This window comes from Adiantum capillus-veneris, chromosome 3 (assembly GCF_014529385.1).
Source record: "Adiantum capillus-veneris isolate H3 chromosome 3, ASM1452938v2, whole genome shotgun sequence".
In the NCBI taxonomy this organism is placed as follows: domain Eukaryota; kingdom Viridiplantae; phylum Streptophyta; class Polypodiopsida; order Polypodiales; family Pteridaceae; genus Adiantum; species Adiantum capillus-veneris.
Window position 1 is genome coordinate 128,798,559 of NC_140933.1, and position 15,862 is coordinate 128,814,420.

The following is a 15,862-nucleotide window of genomic DNA, read 5'->3' on the forward strand; positions in this document are numbered from 1 at the left end:
TTACTACCGTTGAGGCATTGTCACAGTCTATGCTTACAGGACAGTGACAGGACAATGAGAGACAGTACAGGTGCAGGACAGGTTTACCCACAGCTTACAGTGTCAGAGAGAAAGTGTTTTTTGAGCTGTTTTTTGGTCTATTTTTAGTACACTAGAGCCATTTTACAAAGGAGACTCTGCCGAAATTTATGCAGAATCTGAAGCTTTCTTGGTTCATTTGACAGGTTGATATTGGTTCAGAGGTCAGTTTACAGGGGAAACTCTGCCGAATTTTTCCCAGGAAAGTAAACCACTGTGAAGCGTAGCTATGGCTGGATCAAAGGACACTGCTCTTTACAATATCAAGAAGCTAGATGGAACCAATTTCCCATTGTGGAAGAAGCAGATTTGGCACGTGTTGGTACAAAAGAAGCAGATAAAACCTATAAAGCTCAAGGGGATAAAACCAAAAGATATGGACGAAGATGAATGGAGCGAAATGGATGAATTGGCACTTTCTACCATTATGCTGACTTTGGCAGAAAGCGTTTACTTCAATGTAGTAGACGAGATGTCGGCTTATCAAGCATGGTTAAAGCTGAGTGATCTTTATGAGAAGCAGAGTGCAGCTTCACAGGTATACTGGCTTAAGAAGCTTGTTGACTTGAAGATGAAAGAAGGGACACCTATGTCCAATCATTTGAATGAATTCAACACAATTTATAGTCAGTTGTCAGCTCAAGGTGTCAAGTTTGATGAACCTGTTAGAGCTATGTTCCTGTTGATCACATTGCCGGAAAGTTGGGACACTTTTCGCACAGCTTTGAGTAATTCTGCACCTCCAGATGGTTTGAACATAGCAGGTGTAGAAGGAAGCCTGCTTACTGAAGAAACCAATAGAAAGACAATGGACAAAGGCAAAGGAACGGCCTTAGTTGTCAGGGGAAGGACCAAAGAAAATTACAAAGGTGGAAAGAGGAATCAGTCTCGTAGCAAGTCCCGCAGTGCTATAGGCAAGAGTGACATAGAATGCTACCATTGTGGCAAGAAGGGTCACATGAAAAGAGACTACAGAGAATGGAAAGTAGAAAAAGGCAAAGAGAAAGCTGAAGACCATGGTGAGAAGAACAAGTCCTCAGTGAAGATTCAAGAAATAAATGTGACAAACACTGTTGCAGAGGATGATAGTCTAGTGTCAGGAGACATCTACTTCTTGAAGAATACAATGGACTCAGCTCTTCTTACAGCATCTGATGGAAATGCACTGAGTGACTGGATTATAGACTCAGGGACATCACTTCATGTGTCTCCAAACAAGGAGTGGTTTACCTCTTATGTGACCACTAAAGATCATGTTCGTCTAGGCAATGGGCAGACATGTGAGATCTTAGGTGTTGGAGATGTTCAATTGAAGTTTCAGAATGGCTCTTCTTTCACGCTGAAGAATGTGAGACATGTTCCCTCAATTACAAAGAGCTTGATCAGCACAGGTTTACTTGATGATGCTGGCTACGTCACCACTTTTGGACAGAACATGTGGAAGATATCCAAGGGTTCTATGACAGTAGCACATGGAGTAAAGTCTGGAGGACTTTACATGATTTATGTATCAAATGTCTCTAAAAATGTAATCAATGTAACCGAGCAGCCGAACGTTTCTTTGTGGCATAGCCGGTTAGGACATATGTCCAAGAAGGGAATGGAAATCTTGTCTCGTTCTGGTTATTTGCCTGGCTTTTCATTTAATGATTTTGAATTCTGTGAACATTGTCTGTATGGTAAGCAAACACAGCAGCCACATAAGCATAGAAGCAGTAGAAGAGATACACAGTTGGCACTTGTTCATAGTGATTTGTGTGGACCTATGCCTAACCTATCTCAAGGGGGAGCTTCTTACTTTATGACATTTATAGATGATTACTCGAGGAAAGTATGGGTTTACTTTCTCAAGCACAAGGATGAAGCGTTTAGTGTTTTCAAAACATTTGTGACACTTGTGGAGAATCAGAGTGGCAAGAAGCTTAAATGCTTACACACTGACAATGGTGGAGAGTATGTTTCAAAGGCCTTTCAGGACTTTTGTGAGTCAAAAGGTATAAAACGTGAACTTACTGCTCCTTACAATCCTCCTCAAAATGGTGTTGCTGAGAGGATGAATAGGACCATACAAGAGAAGGTCAGAAGTATGTTGTCTAATGCACAGCTGCCAAATGGGTTTTGGGCTGAAGCTGTATCAACAGCTGTTCATCTTGTAAATAGATCTCCTAGCAAGGTTTTGCAGAAGGATTCAGTGCCAGAGATGGTATGGTCAGGCAAAATGCCCTCATACAAGCATCTCAGAGTCTTTGGTTGTGAGGCATATACTCACGTTCCAAAGGAATTTAGGAACAAACTTGAGCCAAAGAGTAGAAAGTGCATCTTTCTAGGCTATGGTAATTCTGGTGAGATGGGGTACAGACTTTGGGATCCCGAATCCAGAAAGGTTGTCCGCAGCAATGATGTTCACTTTAATGAATCCAAATATCATTCTAAACCAGAGAGGGTTCAGGAGATTAGAAGAGTTGTCTTCCAAGAAGATGGACCTGCACGTGCAAGACAAAATGTCAGGGCTCAAGATGAGCAAGGACAGGATAGAGTGGAACCACAGGTTGTGGTTGAGCCTGAGCCACCTATTGTGCGTAGATCTGGACGTGTCACGCGACCTCCTGATAGGTTTGTTCCATCTATGAACTATGTCATGTTGACTGATTGCAATGAGCCTTCATGTTACAAGGAAGCAGTGCAAATGAAGGACTCCGGGAATTGGCAATTGGCCATGCAGTCATAGATGACAGCTCTGCATAAAAACAAGACATGGAAGCTAGTTAAATTACCACAGGGCAAAAAGGCTCTACCTTGTAAATGGGTTTACAGGTATAAGATCACCGCTCATGATAGTCAGCCAAAGTACAAAGCAAGGCTTGTTGCCAAGGGCTTTAAGCAAGAACAAGGCATTGACTTTGATGAAGTCTTCTCTCCGGTGGTCAAGATGACTACATTGAGATGCTTTCTTGCATTGGTTGCCATATTAGATTTGGTGTTGCACCAAATGGATGTCAAGACAGTGTTCTTGCATGGTGATTTAGATGTGGAAATTTACATGCAGCAGCCAGAAGGGTTTGTTGAGAAAGGCAAGGAAGATTGGGTATGCCAATTGTTAAAGAGTCTTTATGGCTTAAAACAATCACCGAGGGCATGGTACCATAAATTCCACAAGTTTATGCTTTCTCAAGGCTACAAACGTAGTGAGTTCGATCACTGTCTATATACAAAGAAGGCTAAGGATGGTAGTTGGCTGATCCTTATTTTGTATGTGGATGACATGTTGATTGCTGGCAAGCACTTGGAAGAAATTTCAGCTTTGAAGTCAAAGATGTCAAAATCGTTTGACATGAAAGACATGGGTGAGGCAAGTCATATACTTGGTATGCGCATTGAGAGAGACATATCAAAGAAGTTGATTTGGTTATCTCAAACAGAGTATATTGACAAGGTTTTGCAACGTTTCAATATGGAGAAGGGAAAGGCATTCAGTGTTCCATTGCTGATTGGCAAAAGAATATGTGTACATACCTGGCGGCCCCACTTACCTGGGCGACCACATTGGACTTTATACCCCAACAACCTCCCACTTAAAGTCCAATGTGGTACTTTAAGTGTGAGAGAAGCTACTATACAAGCTAATATACAAGAGATGTAGAGAAGTGATGTACTACCCTACACCTAACTGCTTGCAAAAATGCGCAAAGCTCTCTGAGGGAAGTCCTTTTGTAAGTAGATTAGCAGGATTTTTTGTGGTGTGAACTTTGACAAGCTGAAGTTGCTTATCCTCGAGCCTTCATCAAAGTCCATGCCTTGAGCCGGAGAGAAAACTTCATCAAAGTCAATGCCTTGTTCTTGCTTAAAGCCCTTGGCAACAAGCCTTGCTTTGTACTTTGGCTGACTATCATGAGCGGTGATCTTATACCTGTAAACCCATTTACAAGGTAGAGCCTTTTTTCCCCGTGGTAATTTAACTAGCTTCCATGTCTGGTTTTTATGCAGAGCTGTCATCTCTGATTGCATAGCCAATTGCCAATTCCCGGAGTCCTTCATTTGCACTGCTTCCTTGTAACATGAAGGCTCATTGCAATCAGTCAACATGACATAGTTCATAGATGGAACAAACCTATCAGGAGGTCACGTGACACGTCCAGATCTACGCACAATAGGTGGCTCAGGTTCAGCCACAACATGTGGTTCCACTCTATCCTGTCCTTGCTCGTCTTGAGGCCTGACATTTTGTCTTGCACTTGCAGGTCCATCTTCTTGGAAGACAACTCTTCTAATCTCCTCAACCCTCTCTGGTTTAGAATGATATTTGGATTCATTAAAGTGAACATCATTGCTACGGACAACCTTTGCGGATTCGGGATCCCAAAGTCTGTACCCCATCTCACCAGAATTACCATAGCCTAGAAAGATGCACTTTCTACTCTTTGGCTCAAGTTTGTTCCTAAATTCCTTTGGAACGTGAGTATATGCCTCACAGTCAAAGACTCTGAGATGCTTATATGAGGGCATTTTGCCTGACCATACCATCTCTGGCACTGAATCCTTCTGCAAAACCTTGCTAGGAGATCTATTTACAAGATGAACAGCTGTTGATACAGCTTCAGCCCAAAACCCATTTGGCAGCTGTGCATTAGACAACATACTTCTGACCTTCTCTTGTATAGTCCTATTCATCCTCTCAGCAACACCATTTTGAGGAGGATTGTAAGGAGCAGTAAGTTCACGTTTTATACCTTTTGACTCACAAAAGTCCTGAAAGGCCTTTGAAACATACTCTCCACCATTGTCAGTGCGTAACTTATTTAAGCTTCTTGCCACTCTGATTCTCCACAAGTGTCACAAACATTTTGAAAACACTAAACGCTTCATCCTTGTGCTTGAGAAAGTAAACCCATACTTTCCTCGAGTAATCGTCTATAAATGTCATAAAGTAAGAAGCTCCCCCTAGAGATAGGTTAGGCATAGGTCCACACAAATCACTATGAACAAGTGCCAACTGTGTATCTCTTCTACTGCTTCTATGCTTATGTGGCTGCTGTGTTTGCTTACCATACAGACAATGTTCACAGAATTCAAAATCATTAAATGAAAAGCCAGGCAAATAACCAGAACGAGACAAGATTTCCATTCCCTTCTTGGACATATGTCCTAACCGGCTATGCCACAAAGAAACGTTCGGCTGCTCGGTTACATTGATTACATTTTTAGAGACATTTGATACATAAATCATGTAAAGTCCTCCAGGCTTTACTCCATGTGCTACTGTCATAGAACCCTTGGATATCTTCCACATGTTCTGTCCAAAAGTGGTGACATAGCCAGCATCATCAAGTAAACCTGTGTTGATCAAGCTCTTTGTAATTGCGGGAACATGTCTCACATTCTTCAGCGTGAAAGAAGAGCCATTCTGAAACTTCAATTGAACATCTCCAACACCTAAGATCTCACATGTCTGCCCATTGCCTAGCCGAACATGATCTTTAGTGGGCACATAAGATGTAAACCACTCCTTATTTGGAGACACATGAAGTGATGCCCCTGAGTCTATAATCCAGTCACTCAGTGCATTTCCATCAGATGTTGTAAGAAGAGCTGAGTCCATTGTATTCTTCAAGAAGTAGATGTCTCCTGACACTAGACTGTCATCCTCTGCAACAGTGTTTGTCACATTTATTTCTTGAATCTTCACTGAGGACTTGTTCTTCTCACCATGGTCTTCAGCTTTCTCTTTGCCTTTTTCTGCTTTCCATTCTCTGCAGTCTCTTTTCATGTGACCCTTCTAGCAACAATGGTAGCATTCTATGTCACTCTTGCCTTTAGCACTGCGGGACTTGCTACGAGACTGATTCCTCTTTCCACCTTTGTACTTTTCTTTGGTCCTTCCCCTGACAACTAAGGCTGTTCCTTTGCCTTTGTCCATTGTCTTTCTATTGGTTTCTTCAGTAAGCAGACTTTCTTCTACACCTGCTATGTTCAAACCATCTAGAGGTGCAGAATTACTCAAAGCTGTGCGAAAAGTGTCCCAACTTTCCGGCAATGTGATCAACAGGAACATAGCTCTAACAGGTTCATCAAACTTGACACCTTGAGCTGACAACTGACTATAGATTGTGTTGAATTCATTCAGATGATTGGACATAGGTGTCCCTTCTTTCATCTTCAAGTCAACAAGCTTCTTAAGTCCGCATACATGTGAAGCTGCACTCTGCTTCTCATAAGGATCACTCAGCTTTAACCATTCTTGATAAGCCGACATCTCGTCTGCTACATTGAAGTAAACGCTTTCTGCCAAAGTCAGCATAATGGTAGAAAGTGCCAATTCATCCATTTCGCTCCATTCATCTTCTTCCATATCTTCTGGTTTTATCCCCTTGAGCTTTATAGGTTTTATCTGCTTCTTTTGTACCAACACGTGCCAAATCTGCTTCTTCCACAATGGGAAATTGGTTCCATCCAGCTTCTTGATATTGTAAAGAGCGGTGTCCTGTGATCAAGCCATAGCTACGCTTCACAGTGGTTTACTTTCCTGGGAAAAATTCGGCAGAGTTTCCCCTGTAAACTGACCTCTAAACCAATATCAACCTGTCAAATGAACCAAGAAAGCTTCAGATTCTGCAAAAATTTTGGCAGAGTCTCCTTTGTAAAATGGCTCTGGTGTACTCAAAAAACAGACCAAAAACAACTCAAAAAACACTGTCTCTCTGACACTGTAAGCTGCGGATAAACCTGTCCTGCACCTGTACTGTCTCTCACTGTCCTGTCACTGTCCTGTAAGCATAGACTACTACAATGCCTCAACGGCAGTAAAGCAAAGATGCAATCCCAACTGTCTAACTCACAGTCAATACATCCTAGCTGCCTATCTAAGGGTGCTCGAGGAATCGCTCCAAGACCGGTATCACCGAAAGGATCTCAACATTCGAGAATCCCCCAGCTCAATAAAACCTCACTCGACCCTCAACAAAGGCTGCAGTAAATCTGACAGTACATAGACTTCCCACAAAGTCATACATCCACAAATTTCCCACTATATGCTGTAACCGCTGCGGCGGTTGTTTGCTGCGTGACTCACAGCCAGCAAACCCTCAACATACATACATCATCTCTGACAATACATCCCATGTGGAAGTACCTGCAATGTCAGGATGAAATCTGGAATATCAAGCAGCAAACACAAGCTACCTGATGAACTAGTGAATGTCGCCTACAGTCTGTGTGTAGATGCGCCCGTGTCGTATGTGACACGCCTCCAAGAACTGTGAGCCGTCCTTCGATGTGTAGACAGCCACAAATCAACATTCTGGGAGTGTCAATATCCTCAGTACCTGCAGTCGTAGGCGGAAAACCCCAAATTTGCAGAGTCGGATCTGCACCCGCTGAGACCACGTAGTCGAAAATGGCCTGCGCAGAACTTTGTCGAAGCCGAACGGTGACCGAGATGACCTCAGAATGAAATTCTGAGCACACCAAGCCCTATGGGTCTTCCCACAAGATTTGGGGCCGTGTCTTTGCGTGTCGAATTTCACTCCAATCTGAGTTGGTGACTCTAGCCTCCTGCAGTACTGCCCCGAGCCTCGATCTGAGCTCTGATACCAGTTGAAGGAGTACGAGCAGAAGTGCGACGCGAGAGAGAGTGCGAGAAGAAGAGCACGACGATATGGTGAACTTGCTCTACTGTAATGTGTAGAGCATAGTGAGTTCTTATTAGGTTTTAACAAAAGAATCTGTGTACATACCTGGCGGCCCGCCCACTTACCTGGGCGACCACATTGGGCTTTATACCCCAACACTCACTATGCTCTACACATTATAGTAGAGCGAGTTCACCATATCGTCGTGCTCTTCTTCTCGCACTCTCTCTCGCGTCGCACTTTCGCTCGTACTCCTTCATAACATAGATTTCACGGCCTAGTAGGACTAACATGGGAATTTGGGAAAAAATGGTTTGGGAAGTCTGAGTATAGATACCCAAGGTAGTTTAAAATCACCTCATTTCCACTTGTCGCCTTTGGATAGAGAGCTTTTCGACCTTCTTCATGCGCATTTTTTGGAGTCCAAAGTTGTCTGTTTACAGCGTTGTCTCACATGAGACATGAGGGGTAAGTTCTAACTTATCAATGATCCATTCTGTACGGCCGGTAGCTAGTCTAAACCCCAAGAAGAAAACCCTAGAATCCGAGCAGTGCACGAAGTCCTACGACCAAAAATTGACCATAGCGACCTGTCAACTCATCTAAATCAGACGAGACTTGAACTGTAGCATGCCCCAACATAATAGAACACTTACTAGTTGACCATTCGTAGGGGTCGAGGGGGGGTCCCAAGTAGAAAAGCTAGGTTTTTGGCAGATGGCAGAATTGGATTCTGACTCCATAGACAGCTTATAGACTGGGTCTATACACAATGTATATGGTTGGTTTCATAAAGTCAATCAAGTCAAGCCCTCGAAAAGCAAAAAACCCCTCGAAGGCTACAAAGCATCAAATTTGACATACGAAGTCAAAATGACTCCAAATGGGCCAAAATTGGATGAGTTGCTTCAGGACTATGTAGCAGACAAGTCCATAGCCTCAAAAGTGACTAACCAACTCCACAAGCCATGTAGTCACAAAAGTTGGTGATTTCAGCGTCAACAAAGCAAGAAGTGATGCCGACAACACAAAACTTTTACCAAATTCAATTTAGGACTTTTTTTAGGTGTATAGAATATGTTTAGGTCGAAAGTTTCAAGTTTTACAAAAAAAGTTGATTGTTGTAAATAATCGCGATTATTTACTTTTGCAATATTTTGGCTTGAAAATGGAACCATCACCTCACCTATCACTTGTACACACTTATTACATGCCACATTTCAAGTATGAGCCAAAATGATCAATGATAACTTGAAAAGTTATCAAAAAACACAAAGAAGTCCTTTCAAACCAATTTTTGAGTTATTAGTCACATTTTTTGATCCAAATCACCTCATATCACATACACAGGGTCTACATCATGCCTAGAACCAGTTTGCACCAAAAAATGTTCATTTTGATGAAAAAGTTAATAATCGCGATTATTTACCTTTTTGCGAAGATGGGGGGAAATTGCAACTTTGCCCTCATGGGACCAAAGCACATGGTGTTCTAAGCCCGCTAACCAAGTTTGAACAAATTTGGAGCTCAAAATCTCAAAATTCCTTTATATCTACTGTTCCTGAGACGGAAAGCCTAAATCTGGCACCATTCTCACCCTATGCACTTAAATCCGTCTACATTTCACTCAGAGTATCTAATTGATAGCATTTCAAGTCTATGATGTCAAAATTGCAAAAAGTTGGAAAAATTCATTAGCTGTAAATAATCGCGATTATTTACTTTTGTTGCAAAATTTTGCTTGGACTTTATGATTTTGATCTTTACATGTTTTTATGCATCTATGCATGTTCAAAAATTGATTTGAAGTAAATTGGACTCAATTTGTCAGCAATTTAGACTGAAGGGCATTTCGTAGAGGAATCTGCCAAATTTTCTTACTTTGGCACTCTACTCACTTAACAGGAGCAATGCAAACTGCGAAGAAGGCCAAGAAGAGGGTATCCCAAAAAGAGAAGCTACAAGAGCTGCCACCATATCAACTGGATCCCAGTTCAGTAAAAACAACCAAGGCAACATATCTGTCCAAAGAACAGCTTGAAGAAAACAACACCACAATTTTCACATGCAAGTTTCAAAGTGAAGAAGGACATCAGGTAGAGCTATAGCTGTTGCCAAAAGAAATCTATGATGTTGCGACAAAGCCCGGCACAAAAGAAGCTAATAGAAGGCTCGAGACTCAAAGAATTCTACGATCAAGAACCATGTGGTGTAGACTTTCAGAAAGCTTATGAGCTCCTGTCTACGATCAAGGAAGACGGATCAGCACAGATTACTGACCAACAAGGGCAGGAGGTAGAAGTAGTGATAACGAAGGAAATTGTGGCTGAGGCTCTCAAGTTGCCAATAGAGGGGATGCCAATGAGGGCCAAAGACAGAAAGACAGCAGGTACATTCACCAAGGAGACAGCTGTGGCAACCTTTGCTGATCTCATCCAGAAACAAGTGGAAGAACCAGCACCGTAATATCATCAACACTTCCACTTTCTAGAAAAGAGACCATCAAGGTACACAACACCCAATCACGCAGTTGCAGCTACCTTCACGCAAGTGTTGAAGTCGACAACCAGGCAACCCATTGATCACGCACAGTATGTGCTATCCACGCTAAAGGGTACCAAGAAAGAGGGCAAGATCACTTATCTAGGTGCACCTGTGTAATGGAAATGGCCTATGACTTTAGAGAATAGCGGAATTAAGAGAATTAGAGTGAGCAACTTTGAGAGCATAGAGGGTGAACTTAATTGGTAGTAGCAACTTAATCGTAACACTTAATTCACTAGGCATGAGCAATACTTTTGCAAGAGAGAGAGAGAGAGAGAGAGAGAGAGAGAGAGAGTTTAGAGAACATGACAACAGTTGAGGACTGGATTTATGTGGAGCCGGTCCCCCCTCCAAAAGGCATTTGTATTATAGATTCTCTCATAAAGAGAGACTTGGTACAATACAATCTTTGTGTTCCTTGAGACCTCTTTGGCAGTATGGAGATGGAAGCTTCATACACCAAGATTTTGCATAATATCAACAATCAATCTTAGCTTGAAAACAATCAAGAACTTATGAACATCATTAGTCTTTGTGTTCCCTTAATCATTTGAGTGCATGAAGATGTATAATTTTATGCATCAACTTGTGCCTAAAGCAACAATTAATCTACCTTGCAATACAATTAATCTACTTACATTAAGTAACTAATCTACTTGCAATAAACCATTAGCCTTCTTGCAATAAGCATAACATGCACTTTGTAGAAAGCATTAACTATCCCAAGCCTCAGTCCCAAGACCTCAAACACCTTCGAAGGTGGAGAGAGCTAGCAGGGAATGAGGGTAGGGAAGAGGAAGAAGAAGTATTCCATAGGAGAAAGAAATAATTCCTCACTTATCATCACTCTTCTTGCTTAGCATACATAATAGCATAGTAATGAAGATGGAGAATATGGAAAGCTTAAGCATTGAAGCATAGCTCTTGGTTGGATTTGCATTCCATAGCCAAGAGTGTTGGTGTAGGCTCTCAACTTCTCAAGGAGCTTGGAGAAGGAGATGGAGCTCTTGCACCTTTCCTAGCACACAATGAGAGTGTTTGTGAATGTGTGTGGGTGAGTATACCCCCTAAGCAACCCCCTAGCTTTCTTGGGTCGACCCCCCCTTGTAGCTCATGCTTGAAGCTCATTGGACCCCTCCAAGCCTAGCCAATCACAAGCAGGAGGCATTACAAGCAGCAAGGGTAGCCTTAGGACAAGTGTCCCCCTTTCCCCTTTGAGAGAGAGGACTTGATAAATGAAAAATCAATTAATTAAATCTCCTAAATTATCATTGGACCCCTTGCATGACCAACCAATAGGCTTCAGGAACACCATGAGGGCAACATGAGGAGGAACTTGACAAGTGTCCCTTTTGCTATCTTTGTACCATGCATGCCTTGTGTGAGTGTGTGGGTGTTCTCTCTCATCCCCCCTCATGTAGGGATTGCCGCCTCCTTGTAGGGATTGAATATTTGACTTTTTGACACCTCAACCCCTCATGCATAGGGCCAGTTCCCACCACAAGCTTGGCCCTTAAGCACTTTAAGCTTGGGCTGGGTTCTCACCTCAAGTGCAACCTTAGCATCTCAAGCATGTCAAGCACCTCAAGCATCTCAATAATTAATCACCTCAAGAATCTCAAGCACCTCAATCATCAAGCACCTCAAGCACCTTAGTCATCAAGCATGACAAGCAGGACAAGCACCTCGAGCTAGGTCGGGTTCCCGCGCCTCAAGCTCAGCCCTAGCTTTTACCTAAGGTCAAAGGACTTTTACACACATTATTGGAGGTCTTCAATGAATCTAACCCTAAGGTCTTATGCTCCATTGGTTAGCCTTGCTCTTTGATAGACCATCTCTCATTTGGGCCCCTTTACCATTGGCCCCGTGTTGAGATAGATCTATAAGCACATGTCTATATCTTAGCCCTTATTCTCGTGTATTCTCCCACATTAAGTGATCAGTTTAATATGAGAAAATCATTTGGGTTGGTTAGATATTAATTTTTATGACAACCTGAGGTACTCACAAGAATAGCATACCATGCTATGGGCATGGCAGACAATTTGCCGCCTGCCCCAGATTAAAACACATGGATAGTGTCAGCACAGCCATCATCAAGAACAACAAGGTCGACAAAATGAGTTTACAAATCTGATGAGGAGTCTGTAGAAAGCTCTCATGAAGCACATAGCAGCGAAAGCTCAGACAATGAAGAGAAGAGAGCCAAAAGAGAGGAGATGAAGAAGAAGGCAGTGGCTGCACATTAAGAAGAACCTCAACAAAAGACGGCGAGGTTTGAAAGGGAAAAAGAGACCTACGAAAGAAGCCGCCAAGTTGCAGGTGAGGACCCAGCACGGTGGGTTCCAAGAGATATAAAAGGCCCCCGAACCAAGAATCCCGCCAGGAGAGAACCAAAAGATCCCAAGGATTCTCTTGAACGCATGTACCAGGAAGCAGAAGCCTTAAAGCTAAAAGAAACTCAAGAAGCTGAAAGAAAAGCAAAGGAAGATGCGGCCGAGTAGCAAAGACAATCTGAAGCGACCCAACAAAGTGAATCCCAGCACGATCAAGAAGAACCTACAACAACGGAACAACAAGACCACCCCATGCCAAGCCCTCCACCTTCACCAACACTTAGCCGCAGTGCTAACGCTAGAGAGAAAACCAAGGAAAAGGAGTCTGAACCGCACGAAGCAGTAGGATCTGAACAACAGGCAACAACTGCTTTCGAGCAAGCCAAAGCAAAAGAGCCAGAATCGAAAAGGGCAGCAAGTCCTAAACCACAAGAGACTGCCAGTTTTAAGCAACCTAAGGCACAAGAAACATAGGCCACCCCGTCTACCACCACCCAGCAAGAAACGGCCGAGGCATCCACAAAGCCTCAAGGAGACAAAGCAGCCGAAGCAACCACAACCCCACCAAAGGAGCAACAAGAAACTGTTGAAACGTCTAGGCAGCCCACAAAACCTGAAGACTGGCAGACAAATGATGAAGTAATTCTCCAAGTAGACGAGTATGCCAAGCAGATGCGGGAAATGACATAGAAAATGCAAACAGCCGCAATGCTAAGGCTAGAGAGATAGAGATGGTTATCTCCAAGGAGAGCTAGAGGACAGAATGATTGTTATCACTAATCTGCAAAGACAAATCCAAGAGTTGGGAGCTGAAGCTGAACAACACCAACTAGCCAGAAAGAAGCAACAAAAGGAAATGGAAGAATTAGGTGAACTTCTCATGAAGTTAACACATGCCTGTAAGATAAAAACGAACAACTGATAGAGGTTACCAATGAACTCTTAACTACAACTCTGTCAGTTTAAAAGATCCAAGTGCAGCTCGAGGTAGCAAATGCTTCACTGCAATACTCAGAGCAAAGGATCAATGATCATGCAACCTTCTTGCGGTAGATAAGAGAAAATCCCGTACTTGCCTCGATCAAAGGTACATATGAAGTATATAAAGCACTGAAAAAGAAGAATAAAGATCTCGAGCCAGAGCTAAAGCTAGAGAAGTCACAACAAAGATACCTTGCATTGATGTGGGTACGAAGAGAGGAACAACTGCCCAAGGAGATAGTAGAGCTCAATAGAGTTAATCAGCTGCTGCGAGACGGACAACAAGAGACGCAAGAAGAAGCAGGTACACCAACACAACGCCACATTGAAATTCCCTCAACCTCTTTCTCTGAGATGGAAACACAGCCAGCAAAAGGGCTAGGTGGAGAAGAAGACTTTTAGGTACCAAAAATAGATGCCGATCAAGTGCCAATGGTCCAACTGTCAAAAGCTCAAGAAGATCCACTTAAGGAGTAGGTTGCTCAGTAGACGGATGAGAAATGGAAAGTAGCGATGGATTGGGAGTTGAGAGTTCTCCATTCAGTCAATGTTACTCAACTCACTCCCAACCAAATCAATGCACAATGCATCAACAATCACTACCATATCCCTTTGATCAAGGTAGAGTTGCTACAAGTTAAGAAAAGATTATACAAAGACATGCAGGCAAAAGGCGCAGAAGAAGTCCACCCCAAGTGGAGAAAGAGCTGGCTGAACAAGAATTCCAGATACTTGATTCTGTTCACAAGAGCACCTGCAACCTTTCAAAAGGACCCGATTTTTGTCATGTACCCAGAGTAAGGACGTGGCAAGCACATGAAGCAATGACAAAGAAGTGGCATCATGGCTGAATTATTCGAGATTGCCAGCTCCAAAAAATGGAATGCCGACAGAGGAATACATGGTGAAAACCCTAACGGGCGCCATGGCATTCTCCAAAAGTCTCCCTTATCTCTCATGTGCTATGCTATACAAAGTTTTTCGAATGCTGCTCACATGCATTGAAGCTTTTCATGAGCCAAAGCAAGCAGGAGCACCATGGATGTCGTTCCTCGAGGGAAATAAAGGTCTTTGCTACGACCTTAGCATCCAACCTTGCAAAGAAGTCCTTTATGGCTTCTACGCCCGCTGCATGTTCTTGCCATCTCACAATATGTTGGCGTTTGAGGAAGCGTTCTCTATATAGGGTTTTTCACTTGGTGAACGAAGATTTTTGGCCAGTGATCACCAACCTAACTTCCAGATTCGTAGGCTACTCAGCCATCGATCTCAAGAATAGAGTCACCATGCAATTTTTGCAAGTTCCAGACAAAGAAAGAAAGATCAGATATGAGAAACCTTTACATGCTCTTAAAGACCGCCTTGCTAGCCGTCAACCCGAAGATTATTTCAGCCCCATAAAGCTGTGTCAAGGGATGACACAGGCGAGGAGGGGGGGAATGTTAGCAGCAAGCTAACTCAGATACCATTTTTTGGAGCTCTTATTGTAAAAACAATAATTATTTTGATGAATCGGGAATATTGTAACTCTTATTTTCCGGATAAACTTTGTAATTAATGAGCCGGGGTTACAAGCTTCCAGATTGTATCAACCTGTCTTTAGTTAGAGCTCCCAGATTATTAGTTTTGACCACCAAAAACCTTGGCTAAGGTATAAAATCCAATTTTGTAAACTTATTATTAAGTTTTGGATAATAGAAACACAGCGTGAGCTAATGACGCTCACTTCTCTCCTTCTCGCGCTTCCTACTCCCTTCTCGGTTGTCACGTTGTAGTCACGTTTGTTGCATTGCAACCACAGGTAAGAGCTCTACGCATTGACGTAAGCATTTCACGGTATTTTGTAGATTTTGGCATCGCCGACCCGCAACCTAATTTCATCATAAGTAGGAATTTAACTTTAAAATAAAAAACTAAGTATATGCGGGGTATTGGGACATCATTGTTGAGCATTTAGATGCATTTTGGGTCGAAAATGACTAGGTATAATCTCGATTTTTGCACTTGACCTAAAGTGAGGTTTGAGACCATAAGCAGGTGTACTTAGGTCTTATAAACATGTCCTAGAAGTTTTGCTACATTTGGATGTCATTTGATGCTGTAACAGATGTGATTTGTTTACCGATGAGCGATTAACTTTTGGTGATTTCAGTCATTTGAGTGTAGCCTGAGTTAGATGCGAATTGTTTGTTGTTTTCCAAGAGAGTGACAACCTCTTGTAGCCTCTATGCACTAGTCAAGTCAGCTTCATCCCATGGATTGACAATTTATTTGTGGTTCTCACTACGTCTGCAATAA